Genomic DNA, 4,625 nt, shown 5'->3' with positions numbered 1-4,625 from the left:
TCATCTCCTCTGTTCAGCACATGGATGATGAGACGTAGAACTCATCTCCTCTGTTCAGCACATGGATGAGACGTAGAACTCATCTCCTCTGTTCAGCACATGGATGAGACGTAGAACTCATCTCCTCTGTTCAGCACATGGATGATGAGACGTAGAACTCATCTCCTCTGTTCAGCACATGGATGATGAGACGTAGAACTCATCTCCTCTGTTCAGCACATGGATGATGAGACGTAGAACTCATCTCCTCTGTTCAGCACATGGATGAGACGTAGAACTCATCTCCTCTGTTCAGCACATGGATGAGACGTAGAACTCATCTCCTCTGTTCAGCACATGGATGAGACGTAGGACTCATCTCCTCTGTTCAGCACATGGATGAGACGTAGGACTCAATTATGTTGCCATGGAGACAGGAATATACACAAGTAGGCGTACAGTCTATAGTATACTCACACAGTCCCCGCAAGCACACTGGATGGAAAAGAAGCTCCACCTCCGCGCCCGACGGACGCGGAGGAGAGCGCGTCCATGAAGTGTGCAGCTTCTTTTCCATCCACCAGCTGTCTAAAAACCCGGTTTTTAAGCTGCGCGCAGCAGGGGACGTGTGCGTCCACGCGCGACAGTGTGCCTCCGCTGTGTGAGGCACGGCGGCCAAACATTAACATATGAACAGATTGTTGTGGTGTACTCACCAGTTACAGAATAATGATCCGCCTGTTGCTGTGGTTGGCTGCAAAGCGGTCAATCACTTTTTCAACATCCATAAGCGCTCAATGAATTGAATTGAATGGGGCTATGGGGTGTTGTGCCAATTCGCTTATTTCCATCGAAATAAGTAGTAAACTGTGCCGCTTGGGATATTATTTACATTATGAAGAGAGGATATATACAAAATAATTATAATTTTGAGCGATGGAAATAACCGAATTAGCACAACACTCCATAGCCCCATTAAATTAAATGCAATTAATTTAGGGCTTATGGTATATAGGGGAAATAGCCAATAAGGAGTTTTTGCACAAAACAACAGCTGGACCTCTTTGGTGGGGACGTAACAACTACAAATAAAGGTAAGAAAGCCTTCTAGCATGGAATTCTCCTTTAAATACACTCTATAGGGCACACAATTTACAATTTAGGCATTTAGCAGACGCTAAATAATCTATAGTAACGATAATCCAGAGCGATTTACAGTAAGCAAGAACAACACATGAAATACATAGAAATTGTCATCAATAATCCTAAGCAAGCTAATAACCTAATATCTGTCTAACAGTAGAATATATACTGTATGTATGTGAAGCTATGAGTATAGTATACATTATAGAGTGATATGTGCTAGTCTACATCAGGGGTGGGCAACTGTCGGCCCGGGGGCCATATTCAGCCCCCACCTTCACATAATGCGGCCCGCATGCATGTTAATATCAGAATACTGATGTAGTGTTGATTTCAGCTGTTTACAATTCCAAACCCGCTTTAGTCGACTAAATCAACTGTAGATTGAGTAGTCTAAAATCGATATGACTAAAACTAAATTATGTTTCAGTCCAAAGACTATTGACTTAGCTGCCAAAAACAACACTGGCTCCAAGCCAGGAGCACTTTTTCTAGTTGTCCTTCTGTTCAAATACAGGCTTTTGTCACTCATCAGACCTTTAGCATGAAACAAAACAAAACAAAATGCTCAATAGTGTAAATGACGATGATGATAAATCCATTTCAATACAGATTCATTATAAATATTATTATTCATTATACATTTTTTAACTAGAATATAACACAAATTCTCAGCAGCACATTTCAATAAAGGAGAGAACACACCAATATGGAATAAGCAAATGTTTATTGGAAAGATTTTGGCAGCAGTTTAGCAAAATGGCAAAGGCAAAATTATGGCAGAGCATTATTTTGGGGATTAGACTCCAATAGCATTTATTGAATAATATTAGCTTTTAATAGGGAGAACCCCCCCATTGGAGCATTGGAGTCTAGACGCTGGTGGTGGCAGCTGAGCAGATGACCCTACTTCCTTCTCAACACTAGATGGAAAGGTGGAGTTGGGGATGGAGGTGGGTTGCTTGTTGCAGACTGAAAGGAGAATGGAGAGGTGTCAGAGGCAGAGATATTTAAAGGCGGAGTCGAATCACCCGATTGGCTGCTGCAAATTGCTAGGATTTGAGAACAGATTGTCCCCGTGAGCACACTAGACGCGTCAGGAGCGTCAGAAGTAGCTGAAGTTTTCTTCTTTGTGGGGTTTTTAGACAGCTGGTGGATGGAAAAGAAGCTCCACCTCCGCGCCCGACGGACGCGACTGACAGCTTCCCGGAACAGCTTGCCCCAGACTCAAATGGAAGCCGCGCACAAGCGTGAAAATTAAGCGCGTCACCCGGCAGTGATAGGCACTAGCCAATGGAACAGATGCAGCCTGCAGCCCATCCACTGGGAGGGGTTTCACTTGTAGTTGTCTTCTTTCACGGAGTCAAACGCTCCCCTACGTTAACCAGTCAACTAATGAGTCATGACTCGATAGCTAAGTAGCAACGCAGCACCGTATAGCCTACAATAGAATGCGCCTTTCCCTGTGTGTCAACATCTTGTCACTCACTTGTCACTCTCACGCCCACTTCGCCAACCAAGAAATAGAGGACTACAGGCCTCCTATAGGCTTCCGTGTGCGTCTGCTCTAGGGACCGCCCAAAGCCCCGGAAGGCATTAAAGTGAGACCTGACGCGACGCCCAACTGATGCCTCCACGCCTGACAGTGTGCCCAGAGCCAATGATGAGCCACGATAGTGCATGCTGAAAGGCCGAATGAATGCGTTGGTTAAGATCTTCCTTATTGAACCTACGCTAAAAGCTACATTTATTTATTTTATTTTCAAGAAGTGCCATTTAACTTTGGCCCAAATCCATTATGAATGGATTCTGACATTTCAAATTGATGCAGTGGAAAATTACCACTCACGCTGCTTTGATAATAGGCCTACCTCTAATGGTGAACAGAGAATGAAACACTAGACTATAAAATGCTTAATGCTTTGGATGTGTGACATGACAGGTCAAACTCATAGCTTTTACTTCACACTTATTATTATTTTTCATTTGCTGCTTTCCTTCGTTTTAGGGATTTTAGCTGTTTTTCACAGGGGGGCAGGGGCATTCGAACATGGGAACATTTTATTTATTATTTATTATAGTCCTACTAGACCCCAAGGAATTATATTTGACCACAAAAGATCACAGGATCTACTGAATGTGTCAAACTGACATATTGAGTGTGGCTTCCCCCCAGTAGGCTATACTTCACATTCAGTAGATCCTGTGATTTTTGTGGCCAGATATAATTTCTTGGGGTCTAGTAGGACTATAGTAGCCTAAATAATAAAAAAATAAACGCTATAAAATGTTGTAAAAAAAAAACATACATATTTAGCCCCATGCTCGAATGTCCCCGCCCCCCCTGTGAAAAACGTACAGCTAAAATCCCTAAAACGAAAAGAAAAGAATAACACTCATCTTTTACTTTCTCTAATAACAACCTAAAACATGAACCTTGGTTGAAAAAAACTAAAGTTATCCAAGTGCTCATCTCTCTCTGCTTAGAGCTAAATCGGACTGTGCTTTAATTCTTCTGTCTAATTATGCAGTACATTTTTCTCTGTCTACATACAACGTTATTGAATTGAAGACAGTCTGAGGGCATGGGCTTGGTTCAGCCACAAGAGGACGCTGTTAGCATTAAAGAAAAATTGTAAACAGAAACTTACACACTTGCTTAGCTGGAGGACGGGAGCGCGCAATAAATATAGCGTCCCTCACGTGGCGGGGGCGCGCTGCGCACTAAAGTAACGGGAGTGGAGCGGACTAGACCCAGCTGTTCGTCAAACCTAATCAGACCAGCTCTGTCGAACACTAACCAGAGAGAGAGAGAGAGAGAGAGAGAGAGACTACACAACAAACAACACAACACGACCTGCGGACTCTACTGGAGCAGGGCAACAAACAGACACTACTACATTTGTTTTAGTTTAAATTGATAATAATTACTTTTAATTGAATACTACAAATACTTGTGGTAGTATACTCTACCGTGCATATTCACTAGTTAACGACCACCGTCCTCGCCGAGCGCGGTGGAGCCTGCCTGCTACAACTGTCCTCCATGAGGTCGGGTGGAGATGTGGTGACCATCACCATCATGACCATGACGCACCGCCGGTTCTCTCTGCTGCTCCTCGGACTGTCTGCGCTTCTTCACACGGTGAGTGGCAACCAGTGTTGATTTCGTCGACTAAAACTAATAAGACGAAAAATGTTCGTCGACTATACCTTTTTTCACTGACGAAAACTAAATGGAAACTAAGCTATGATGACTAAAACTATGAGACTAATATATTGACAATTTCGTCAACAAATACAAAATAGACTAAAATGTTAGGAAGGGTCTAGTGGACAAAATATCCAGTCAGTGTAATTAGTGTGGTTGCAACCAGACTCTTGTAACTGTGACACTTTATACTTATTAGTGTGGTTGCCCGAATGGGCAACCAGACTCTTGTAACTGTGACACTTTATTATTGTGGGCTCGCCACAGCGAGCACACAATAGTTCTTGTCAGT

At 43.0% G+C, this 4,625-nt stretch overlaps 1 pseudogene across 1 annotated transcript in view; it reads left to right on the top strand.

Moving 5' to 3' along the window:
* The first annotated feature begins 4,148 nt into the window (after positions 1-4,148).
* LOC310867959 (vasoactive intestinal polypeptide receptor 2-like) overlaps positions 4,149-4,625 on the top strand; it is a 55,987-nt pseudogene continuing 55,510 nt past the window's right edge. The window contains exon 1 of the transcript XR_014571070.1: positions 4,149-4,267. The product of XR_014571070.1 is annotated as a vasoactive intestinal polypeptide receptor 2-like (transcript). The remainder of the gene's footprint in view (positions 4,268-4,625) is intronic.

Source organism: Protomyctophum parallelum (genome assembly GCF_964188405.1).
Source record: "Protomyctophum parallelum genome assembly, chromosome: 12".
Classification (NCBI taxonomy): Eukaryota; Metazoa; Chordata; class Actinopteri; order Myctophiformes; family Myctophidae; genus Protomyctophum; species Protomyctophum parallelum.
The sequence above is the reverse complement of the archived record's forward strand: the minus strand, read 5'-3'. Positions and strand labels throughout refer to the sequence as shown.